Here is a 13,876-nt window from a genome sequence, read left to right on the forward strand (position 1 = left end):
GAGCCACACGCACACAGAGCCACACACACAGAGCCACACACACAGAGCCACACACACAGCCACACACACAGCCACACACACAGCCACACACACAGCCACACACACAGAGCCACACACACAGAGCCACACACACAGAGCCACACACAGCCACACACACAGCCACACACACAGCCACACACACACAGCCACACACAGCCACACACACAGCCACACACACAGAGCCACACACACAGAGCCACACACACAGAGCCACACACACAGAGCCACACACACAGAGCCACACACACAGAGCCACACACACAGAGCCACACACACAGAGCCACACACACAGAGCCACACACAGCCACACACACAGCCACACACACACAGCCACACACACACAGCCACACACACACAGCCACACACACACAGCCACACACACACAGCCACACACACACAGCCACACACACAGCCACACACACAGAGAGCCACGCACACAGAGCCACACGCACACAGAGCCACACGCACACAGAGCCACACACAGCCACACACACAGAGAGCCACACAGAGCCACACGCACACAGAGCCACACGCACACAGAGCCACACGCACACAGAGCCACACGCACACAGAGCCACACGCACACAGAGCCACACGCACACAGAGCCACACGCACACAGAGCCACACGCACACAGAGCCACACGCACACAGAGCCACACGCACACAGAGCCACACGCACACAGAGCCACACGCACACAGAGCCACACGCACACAGAGCCACACGCACACAGAGCCACACGCACACAGAGCCACACGCACACAGAGCCACACGCACACAGAGCCACACGCACACAGAGCCACACGCACACAGAGCCACACGCACACAGAGCCACACGCACACAGAGCCACACGCACACAGAGCCACACGCACACAGAGCCACACGCACACAGAGCCACACGCACACAGAGCCACACGCACACAGAGCCACACGCACACAGAGCCACACGCACAGAGCCACACGCACAGAGCCACACGCACAGAGCCACACGCACAGAGCCACACGCACAGAGCCACACGCACAGAGCCACACGCACAGAGCCACACGCACAGAGCCACACGCACAGAGCCACACACACAGAGCCACACACACAGAGCCACACACACAGAGCCACACACACAGAGCCACACACACAGAGCCACACACACAGCCACACACACAGCCACACACACAGCCACACACACAGCCACACACACAGCCACACACACAGCCACACACACAGCCACACACACAGCCACACACACAGCCACACACACAGCCACACACACAGCCACACACACAGCCACACACACAGCCACACACACAGCGCCACACACACAGCGCCACACACACAGCCACACACACACACACAGAGCCACACACACAGAGCCACACACACACACACAGAGAGCCACACGCACAGAGAGCCACACGCACAGAGAGCCACACGCACAGAGAGCCACACGCACAGAGAGCCACACGCACAGAGAGCCACACGCACAGAGAGCCACACGCACAGAGAGCCACACGCACAGAGAGCCACACGCACAGAGAGCCACACGCACAGAGAGCCACACGCACAGAGAGCCACACGCACAGAGAGCCACACGCACAGAGAGCCACACGCACAGAGAGCCACACGCACAGAGAGCCACACGCACAGAGAGCCACACGCACAGAGAGCCACACGCACAGAGAGCCACACGCACAGAGAGCCACACGCACAGAGAGCCACACGCACACAGAGCCACACGCACACAGAGCCACACGCACACAGAGCCACACGCACACAGAGCCACACGCACAGCCACACACACAGAGCCACACACACAGAGCCACACACACAGCCACACACACAGAGCCACACACACAGAGCCACACACAGCCCCACACACAGAGCCACACACAGCCACACACACAGCCACACACAGAGCCACACACAGCCACACACACAGCCACACACACAGCCACACACACAGAGCCACACACAGCCACATACACAGAGCCACACGCACACAGAGCCACACACACAGAGCCACACACACAGAGCCACACACACAGAGCCACACACACAGAGCCACACACACAGAGCCACACACACAGCCACACACACAGCCACACACACACAGCCACACACACACAGCCACACACACACAGCCACACACACACAGCCACACACACACAGCCACACACACACAGCCACACACACACAGCCACACACACAGCCACACACACAGCCACACACACAGAGAGCCACACACACAGAGCCACACGCACACAGAGCCACACGCACACAGAGCCACACACAGCCACACACACAGAGCCACACACACAGAGCCACACACACAGAGCCACACACACAGAGCCACACGCACACAGAGCCACACGCACACAGAGCCACACGCACACAGAGCCACACGCACACAGAGCCACACGCACACAGAGCCACACGCACACAGAGCCACACGCACACAGAGCCACACGCACACAGAGCCACACGCACACAGAGCCACACGCACACAGAGCCACACGCACACAGAGCCACACGCACACAGAGCCACACACACAGAGCCACACACACAGAGCCACACACACAGAGCCACACACACAGAGCCACACACACAGAGCCACACACACAGAGCCACACACACAGAGCCACACACACAGAGCCACACACACAGCCACACACACAGCCACACACACAGCCACACACACAGCCACACACACAGCCACACACACAGCCACACACACAGCCACACACACAGCCACACACACAGCCACACACACAGCGCCACACACAGCGCCACACACACAGCCACACACACAGAGCCACACACACAGCCACACACACAGCCACACACACAGAGCCACACACACAGAGCCACACACACAGCGCCACACACACAGCGCCACACACAGCCACACACACAGAGCCACACACACAGCCACACACACAGCGCCACACACAGCGCCACACACACAGCCACACACACAGAGCCACACACACAGCCACACACACAGCCACACACACACAGCCACACACACACAGCCACACACACAGAGCCACACACACAGAGCCACACACACAGAGCCACACACACAGAGCCACACACACAGAGCCACACACACAGAGCGCCACACACAGAGCCACACACACAGAGCCACACACACAGAGCCACACACACAGAGCCACACACAGAGCCACACACAGCCACACACACAGAGCCACACACAGAGCCACACACAGAGCCACACACAGAGCCACACACAGAGCCACACACAGAGCCACACACAGAGCCACACACACAGAGCCACACACACAGAGCCACACACACAGAGCCACACACACAGAGCCACACACACAGAGCCACACACACAGAGCCACACACACAGAGCCACACACACAGAGCCACACACACAGAGCCACACACACAGAGCCACACACACAGAGCCACACACACAGAGCCACACACACAGAGCCACACACACAGAGCCACACACACAGAGCCACACACACAGAGCCACACACACAGAGCCACACACACAGAGCCACACACACAGAGCCACACACACAGAGCCACACACACAGAGCCACACACACAGAGCCACACACACAGAGCCACACACACAGAGCCACACACACAGAGCCACACACACAGAGCCACACACACAGCGAGCCACACACACAGCGAGCCACACACACAGCGAGCCACACACACAGAGCCACACACACAGAGCCACACACACAGAGCCACACACACAGAGCCACACACACAGAGCCACACACACAGAGCCACACACACAGAGCCACACACACAGAGCCACACACACAGAGCCACACACACAGAGCCACACACACAGAGCCACACACAGCCACACACACAGCCACACACAGAGCCACACACAGAGCCACACACACAGAGCCACACACACAGAGCCACACACACAGAGCCACACACACAGAGCCACACACACAGAGCCACACACACAGAGCCACACACACAGAGCCACACACACAGAGCCACACACACAGAGCCACACACACAGAGCCACACACACAGAGCCACACACACAGAGCCACACACACAGAGCCACACACACAGCCACACACACAGAGCCACACACACAGAGCCACACACACAGAGCCACACACACAGAGCCACACACACAGAGCCACACACACAGAGCCACACACAGAGCCACACACAGAGCCACACACAGAGCCACACACACAGAGCCACACACAGCCACACACACAGAGCCACACACAGCCACACACACAGAGCCACACACAGCCACACACACAGAGCCACACACAGCCACACACACAGAGCCACACACAGCCACACACACAGAGCCACACACAGCCACACACACAGAGCCACACACACAGAGCCACACACACAGAGCCACACACACAGAGCCACACACAGCCACACACACAGAGCCACACACAGCCACACACACAGAGCCACACACAGCCACACACACAGAGCCACACACAGCCACACACACAGCCACACACACAGCCACACACACAGCCACACACACAGCCACACACACAGAGCCACACACAGCCACACACACAGAGCCACACACAGCCACACACACAGAGCCACACACACAGAGCCACACACAGCCACACACACAGAGCCACACACACAGAGCCACACACAGCCACACACACAGAGCCACACACACAGCCACACACACAGCCACACACACAGAGCCACACACACAGCCACACACACAGAGCCACACACACAGAGCCACACACACAGAGCCACACACACAGAGCCACACACACAGAGCCACACACACAGAGCCACACACACAGAGCCACACACAGAGCCACACACACAGAGCCACACACACAGAGCCACACACACAGAGCCACACACACAGAGCCACACACACAGAGCCACACACACAGAGCCACACACACAGAGCCACACACACAGAGCCACACACACAGAGCCACACACACAGAGCCACACACACAGAGCCACACACACAGCCACACACAGCGCCACACACAGCCACACACACAGAGCCACACACAGCCACACACACAGAGCAACACACAGCCACACACACAGCCACACAGAGAGCCACACAGAGAGCCACACAGAGAGCCACACAGAGAGCCACACAGAGAGCCACACAGAGAGCCACACAGAGAGCCACACACACAGAGCCACACACACAGAGCCACACACACAGAGCCACACACACAGAGCCACACACACAGAGCCACACACACAGAGCCACACACACAGAGCCACACACACAGAGCCACACACACAGAGCCACACACACAGAGCCACACACACAGAGCCACACACACACACCCTCACACAGCCACACACACAGAGCCACACACACACACACCCTCACCCCGGGGAGTCTCCTTATTTACAAATGGGTTATTCGAGGCCCCCACCAACTCCCAGAGCTCACCCGTTGCTTCCCTCAGTCTAGGTCAGCCATACGCTCACCTTGTCCAGTAACGCCCCAGGGAACAGAGGCAAGAAAAGCCGATCACAAGCAGTGAACAGAGGCAAGAACAAGTGGTTTCTGAACATAAATAAACAGGGAAAGAATGATACTAATGTTTAGCGATTAATGCTGCAATTGACCAGAGGTAACCATGGCGAGCTTCCTTTCACTACTGTTGGATAGTGCGAGTAAAGACACCCCTGTGATCACCCTCATGCAGGTTCCCTTGTCTGTAAAACCTCAGCTCATCTGCCCATAAAACCTCAGCTCCTCTGCCACTACCTGGAAACCCTCAGCTCTGCTGCCCCTGTCTGCAAAACCTCAGCTCTGCTGCCCCTGTCTGCAAAACCTCAGCTCTGCTGCCCCTGTCTGCAAAACCTCAGCTCTGCTGCCCCTGTCTGCAAAACCTCAGCTCTGCTGCCCCTGTCTGCAAACCCTCAGCTCTGCTGACCCTGCCTGCAAACCCTCCGCTCTGCTGACCCTGGCTGCAAAACTTCTGCTGCCCCTGCCTACAATCCTCTGCTGCCCCTGCCTACAATCCTCTGCTGCCCCTGCCTGCAATCCTCTGCTGCCCCTGCCTGCAATCCTCTGCTGCCCCTGCCTGCAATCCTCTGCTGCCCCTGCCTGCAATCCTCTGCTGCCCCTGCCTGCAATCCTCTGCTGCCCCTGCCTGCAATCCTCTGCTGCCCCTGCCTGCAATCCTCTGCTGCCCCTGCCTGCAATCCTCTGCTGCCCCTGCCTGCAAATTCTCTGCCCCTACCTGCAAATTCTCAGCCCCTACCTGCTAAAGGTCAACTCCTCTGCCCGTACCTGTAAAAGGTCAGCTCCTCTACCCCTATCCTAAACTTTCAGCTCCTCTGCCCCTACCTGCAAAATATCCCACAAAGAACAAGCATTGCAAATAAGCAACACCCATTCAGCAGGAGTGTGTTAAGATTATAATCAGTAGCTGTTGCATTTAGGAGCATGGGGTCATAAATATATTACTCAAGCATGGTGTGGTAGCACACTCATTACACACAGCAAATTTCCCGTTTAAATTACCATTAAATTGGTACAGGCATACAGTTTTACTGATAAAACTATATAGGCACACACAAAATTGGGTCTCAGAGACTATTGGTCATTTGTGCATAAACAAGTGTCTTTATTTATTTTGATCCTATTAAAACCTTTATTTACATCACCCGTTAGAATTAGGAAAATATACACTTATTTTGTGCTTCTTGATCGTTTATTTTGACATATCTGTACAGTTCATTTATATGTATTTAAATGTTATATTAGAAGTCAACAATATCCTAAAACCTTTGGTAAGCACTGTTACAGAACCACAACGCAAATTTTATAATGACAAACGTTTGCAACCCAACTAGCTCTAATGGATATGAGGTGAGCAATTTTATAATGACTACAGCATCCTGCAGTAGCCCACTGTCATTTAGAGGCAGCACATTTTCCATTGAAATGGCCAATAGATTTGCACAAACATACAGTTTGACAGACAGAACTATAATGCACACAAATAATGTGTGGAAAAAAGGTTTCGGTGAATATATATCATTTGTGTATCACCAAATAAAGTGTTTTTTTTTTTATCCTATTCATCATCATCATCATCATTTTAACTTTATTTCGGTTTTTTTATGAACCATAAAAGTACATCAAGAAGAAAAAAAAATACATTTGTAACAATCAACTAATACACAGTTACATCCCATTTTATATATATACAGTAAATCCGTTAGCATGTGGTATCTAGAGTGACGATTAAAATACTGAAACAATAAATACACAGATTAAAAAGTTTAAAACACAATAGAAATCTAGATTTTGGTAGGACAGGCAATCTACCTCCATTGGAGTGCCTTGCTACTACCGAATCATTCTCCGTCTGATTAACCACATTGAAAACAAGAATTTAGCTATAGCAGTAACTATTAATGCATTAGTATCAGTTTTTAATATTCTAAAAAACTCTATATGGTTCCTAATTCCTAGATTCACACATAGCTGTATAATCCATTTCTTCCTGCTAACAGAATAAGCAGGACAGAACAAAACCACGTGCATTAGGGATTCATTTGGATCATCACAACCTGGGCAAGGACGCACTAGACCAGTTTTCCATTTATCGATTTAGGAGTGGAGGGGTAGTGTTCCATATCTAAACTGTAAATACAGTTTTTTTGCTAGGACCGGTTCTATAATGTCTAGTTCCCTCTCAAAGCTGTATACATTCTTAAAATCCAAAAAGCTGTCGGTGAGACTAGAGGGCCTTGCCGATCGAAGAACTTCTTGTAAGTTGTAATATTTTATAGAATATGCCAGGGTTCTCTTTGAGATGGATTGGCATGCGACCTCCGGATTGGACCAGAGGTTCTCCATGCCAATCCTGGACGCCTGCCCCCTTATGAAAGATAACCACTTTATCCTCCCTGCACCCGGGCGTGCCATCACAATCTTCAGTTCTTCTCTATAGCACTCAAGCTCCGGGACACTCCACAATCTACGCCATTAGAGGAGTGGGCGTGAGGCAATTGTTTCTGCAATTGGCCTTAGATTTAAATCCAGCCTTAGTGGAATTAGTGGTGTATTCTTTGGTAGGGAGAGAAGCTGTCTGATGAAGTTATTCTCAGTTATGCTAATCTCACTCGCTGGGCGGTGCCCCCAGAGTTCCGCCCCATAAAGGGTGGAAGATCTGGTTTGTACCTTATATATTTCCATCGGTACACTGACTATTTTGTGGACACACGATTTCTGTACTTTTATCCTATTAAAATCTTTGCTTCCATCACACTTTAGAATTGCAAACATTTTTATATATTTTTGCTTCCCTAACTGCTGCTTTGTACAGTTTATTTATAGGTATTTACATTGTGTTGTGTTACAAAAAAAATCCTATAGCTTTTCCTTTAACACTCCTAGTGCTCCAGCTAGATTCTCACGTGTCAGAAACTAGACTGAATGACAAGATACAACACAAAATGCCCTGTTAGCTTTAATGCTCATTCACCTTAGTAACTCTAGCAGCACCTGCGCTTCTTTTCCCAACGATTGTGCATGTTTTGCGGCTCTTGACTGAAACCACAGTTCTGCAGCCTCAGCTTTGCTACCTACCCCTGTCTGCACCTCCCAGTTCCACGGCGCCCAGGGATTCCCCCGACTCTGCTATCCCAGAATGAACCCTCAGCTCTAGCAATGTTAAATTACCACCAGTGCTGCTGCCTATGTACGAGAGGCTGTCCCTCGCACATGTACCAATGCCACGGGTGCAGACCTAATTTTACAGATTAAGACTCATGCCTCATCCTCTTTACAAACTGATGACCAAATCCTCTGCTATCCCAGCGCCTTAGGTTTACAGGCTGCACCATCCTTCTCGTGCAAGGGGGATCATTCCCCCTTGAGCCCAGGTGTGCCTCAGGCTTGCCTGCTCTCCTGTCCGTTTTCACTGCAGCGTGCCAGTGCATTCAACATGGAGCTGTCACCCACCTCAAACACCACTTCTTCGTCAAACTCCGCAGTCATTGCTCTCCGCCATGCCAATCCGCTGCACTCCGGGAAATGTAGTCGTGCAGAACCCGGAAGCTGAGCAGCTACACACCCTGTACGCTATCCAGAAGAAACTATATCTCCCAGAAGCTTGCGGGTAACATTTTGTATCCCCTTGGGATCGTGCATCTCCTGCTCCTCAGCAGCCTTCAGGGGGATGCGCTATTGGCCAGCTCGGACGCCCCACCCACTGAAGGAGCGACGAAGCGGGACCTGCCCCGGCGTCAGCAGGCAGAAGCAGTGGCACGCAGAGCTACGATTACTCATAAATACACCTGTCAGATGTATATATCGCTCGTCTTCTCTGGAAGCACTGAACGGGCTCGGTGTGTTAACCTTGCCATCAGCACTGATACGGGCCAATGACGGACTCACGGGAGAATATAATAAATGCATACAGTGAATTGTAAAATAAATAAAATAATCGATTCCCTTAAAAGATGGGGAAAAAACGAACGTAATGAGATAGAAACGCAAACGCAAAGGCTAGAAAAACAAGCGCTCGCCATCTCTAAGCCCCGTCCTTTCCAGATTGGGGGGGGGCGTGTTTTTGACATCACTGAGAGAAAGAAAGTTAAAAAACACGCCACTCAATCTGAAAAAGACGGGGCTTAGAGGCAAAGAAGAACGTCACTGGGACCTCTTCTCCAATGGCTGGCCGCCGTTTAGGAGGCCAGCCAATGGAGAAGAGGGGCGGGTTCAAGTCCCACTACTGGAGACATAAGATCTCGCGAGTGAGACTGCGCAAGCTCAGCCTACGCCAGCCAAGACCCAAACAGATGGTGGTATCTGGCATGAACTATTTAGGATGCCTGCATACATGCATCTGCTAATCAGTGCAAATCCCAGTTTGACGTTTCCAGTTCCAATATCCTTCTTGCTCTGTGCAGGGCCTTTGGCTCTTAAAGGTTTTGCTGATGTCTGCGTCTTTCCTAGTTTTTCCCTCCCTATTTTGAAGTCTTTCACGGTAGTGCTGGAGTCTAGTTGCCCTGGTATTCTCTGAACCCATCGTGCTCTGCGCAGGTCAGTGTACTCTTGAATGTGGTGGTGTCCGATTCCATGGGCTGTACCTGGGACGTTACACTTTGTAAGTGCGAATGTAGGGAACTGCCGTACTGTAGGGCACTACACACTTTAAAGGTGGCGTTGGTGCCTTGGACACTTGGGCTCTCTGCATAAGTCTTTTAAGGTTATGTTTGTACAATACCCTTTTCCCTTTGAAGGTGTGTTATGCTGTCTGCTGAGTGCTCTAGTGCTAAAAGGGTAGTTCCGGAGCCCTGAACTTAATGCTGCATGCAGAGCCCTGTACTCCTCGACAAAGGTGGTGTACGGAGTTACCTACTTTCTGCAGAACCCTGTACTCCATGATGGCGTGTGTAGTGTTGAAACCCCTTACTCTGTCCAGCACTCTACTCTGTGTTTTAGGCACCGTTTCTAATTCATGTTGCTCTGTACAGTACACTGCACCTTTTGACTCTGATGCTCAGATCCCTTGTACCGGGCTGTGGGCTCCTCATAGGTGCTTTTGGTGTATGATCTTCTCATGCTCTGCAGGAACACGCGGTGAGCAGGTAGTTAGCTGACCTAATGTGGGTGCATTTTCTTTATCCCTCGGTACTGAGCAGAGCTCCGGGCTTTGTGGGTTGGCGTCGGGTTCCTCCACCCGTCAGTGAGACCTTGGACACCCGAGTCCAATCCTCAAACCCCGGGATCCCACGCTTATGACTACATTCTTTTTGTGGTCTGCTGAGCTGCCTTCATGTCTGGACCGCTCCAGAGTGCACTAACTTTTTTCTGTAAACGGTATTAACCTAACAAATGTTTTCTTTGTGCAGAGCAAGTCTTAATCAGCTATCACTCCTTATGAAACCGACTCTGACAAACGATGTATTTGCTGTAGAGCTTCGGGTTTGGAGTTGGTATGTTTATTTCTTATCTTCGACACCACAGTATCTTTATCTTGCTTTAAAAAGTTGCTAGTTTAATACATTAGTTTAAAAATGGGAAAGGGTGTTTTTGAATGTCAATGTGCTCTTTTCAGGTGTTATGGGCAGGCCAATGTACAGCACACTGCAAGCAGTTGTCCACCGGCCTCTGAACAAAGCTGCACATTGCATTATCTGACAGTACCTCCCTTACAAAGAGATAGTGGTATTAAAGGGGGTACATGCAAAGCTAGCAAAACTACAGTTTCTCCAGCTTCAGCCAATCTTTCAAATTCTTGAGGAGCTGGGAGTGGTGACCTTCTTAGTAATAGGCATCGTTTTTGTGGAGCACCACTTGTGAGCGTGTATCATGGGTCTGTATTTTGGATCATAAACGCCATGAGTCTTTATTCTTCTGGCAATTTTTATTATCTATTTTACGCAATTTTCTATAGATGCCTTGGTCTGGCTGTACCTTTCTTCCAGCGTGCTACAGCTATCCCACTCTGTTCACTGCATTGAAAGTGTCCCGTTAAATTTTGTTGGTTACTTGCCATGTGCGCACTACAAAATATGTCTGGTCCCACCAAAACATCCTCTGGTGAGGACAGCAGCAGTCTCAGCCCACAACTAGCATCCAAATAAACTGGCTTGATGCGTTTCGGGTTCAACACCATTGTTCACAAGCCCCATCAAATGAAACCACAGCCTCTTGTATGGACTGCTAATACCAGAAGGCAATGCTGCCAGCGCCCATGTGGGCGGGAGTACAGGCCCCTAAGGTTTGGACTTTGAAAATAAAAGCAGGTGTTTCCTAGTGCTGCTGTGGCTTCATTTGATGGGGCTTGTGAACAATGGTACGTTTCACTGTGCAACATTAAGAGGTGTGAGTGAAAGTGCATTCCCTACTGCAGGTTTTGTGGCCTCTAGAGGGACTACTCCTCGAGACATTGAAGAACCGGTAGAACATGCTTCTAGTTTAAGGTTGTGAGGGAAAGGCTTTTCAGCGTTTTTGGCCTTTACTCGGGTTTGTCCAGGTAAACTGTATGTCACTGGTCTATCTGGTCAGAAGGAGCCATTGGAGAAGTCTGGTGTCAGTACTCGTGCTTGGTTGCCCCCACGATCTACTTAAATGCCCTGTGACTTGGAGCCCGCTTCCACTAGGGAGTGGCAGGAACCCAAACAAGCATTGGCAAAGCCAATAGTTCTTGCCTGTGCAAAAGCGATTGGCTTTACAAATGTGCTTTAGGTGTATTGTACACCGGTGTGGCTCCTGTTCAGCATGGCTAAAAGTTTGTGTCATAGAGGAGAGTGCCACATAGTGGCATAGAGTGGCTTATTAAGGAGTGGTGTGTCGTAGAGGGAATAGAGTGTTGTAGAGTGTAGTAAAGTGAGGGTCGTTGGGTGGCATTGCATAGAGTGGAGTAAAATGGCATGGAGTAGCCTGAATGGAATGGGGTGTGATAGAGTGACGTGTCCTTGAATGGAATAGAGTCATAGAGCGGACTTTCGTAGAGCAGAGTAGTGTCGCGGAGGGCCATAGAGTGTCCATTTATTTTATTTATAAAGTAGAGTATCGTAGAATGGAGGGGTATTGAAATGACTTGAAATTAATTGGACCCCTTTGCAACCTAGAGGCGAATCTGCATTTGTTTTTTTTCTGACCAACATGTTGGACACGTTGATGAAGAGTAGAACTACCCCCAAGCCTCTTTGACATTCTTGGGTAGCTGACTTGAACCGTCAAAACCTACATCATTAGTTGCAATGTGAAGTTTGAGCCAAACAAAGTATAATACATGTACTGCCAATACTAGAAATATATATCTATACTGAAGATTATATTTGATTAAAACTAAATAATAAGCACATTAAAGTTACACAACTGTACAATTTAGATAGCAACGCTTCTGGTCTTAAGCATTAAACGCCTGTAGCAAATAAAAGCTTTTAGGCAGAGTCATTATTATGAGGTTCAGTGCAACTTCTCAGTTCTCAAAATGTTCTCTGAAACTTTAGAAGGCTGTTTATTGGGACCTGTTATATGTTGAAGGTAATGGTCCAGAAGCCACAGTCCTGGGTGAGCTTCACTAATGGATGAAGGTGTTATTACTGCTTCCCACCCAAAATCAAGTTGCTGGTTGTGATCATAGAGACAAGTTTTGTTTCTGCAAGCAGCATCTGGAATCAAATGAACAGGCCAGACATTAGACTGCTGCACACCCTGGCAGGGGGAGCGACGCCCTACTGTGTCTTGAAGACACTCTCCCAGTAGTTAAGCCACTGGCTGGTGATGGACCTGAAGTCAATCCATGCCGAATTGATGTTATCTAATACCAGAGCTGCTGCAAGATGAGGAGGGGGTCTCTATAGTCTTAAAAAAGCAAGCATGGTTGAAGGAAAATGAACTTGTTCCTAAGGGTAGCTCTTGTGCACTTAAAGATTGTCCTTATACTAGACTATCCTTGTTGAGATGTCTTTAGAGGGTTTAAGTATGCTGTGGGTTTACTCTTGGGTATCATTGTGTTAGCTGGAGTGTCTCCAGGTAGGCACATCTCCAAGTTCTAGGCAGACAGAATAACTGGTCCGTCCTTGGTGCAGAGCTTTAGGCTTAACTCCAACCTGCGCATTGATCAGGCAGTACACAGCTTAAAACAACCTGCCAGGCATGAGGGCAGATTCGCTGAGGTCTTGCCTTGGTGAGGAACTTCTGTTGCTGGAATGGGGAATTCATCTTTTATGCTCACTCTTTGGCTGTTAGGCCAGTTGCCTACTGCCAGTGCAAAGCAATGTTCAATGTTTTGGCTGTTGGCAGGACAGAATGCATTGTCTGCCATGACTATGTATAGTCTGGCAGGTAAGGCTTCTGGTTTAGTAGG

General features: G+C 50.7%; 1 protein-coding gene across 2 annotated transcripts in view; it reads left to right on the forward strand.

The window, feature by feature from the left end:
* Positions 1 to 13,876, forward strand: part of SAP30BP (SAP30 binding protein) — a 356,156-nt gene that overhangs the window by 260,298 nt on the left and 81,982 nt on the right. The gene's annotated exons all lie outside the window — the stretch shown is intronic.

Source organism: Lissotriton helveticus, chromosome 7 (genome assembly GCF_964261635.1).
Source record: "Lissotriton helveticus chromosome 7, aLisHel1.1, whole genome shotgun sequence".
Taxonomy (NCBI): domain Eukaryota; kingdom Metazoa; phylum Chordata; class Amphibia; order Caudata; family Salamandridae; genus Lissotriton; species Lissotriton helveticus.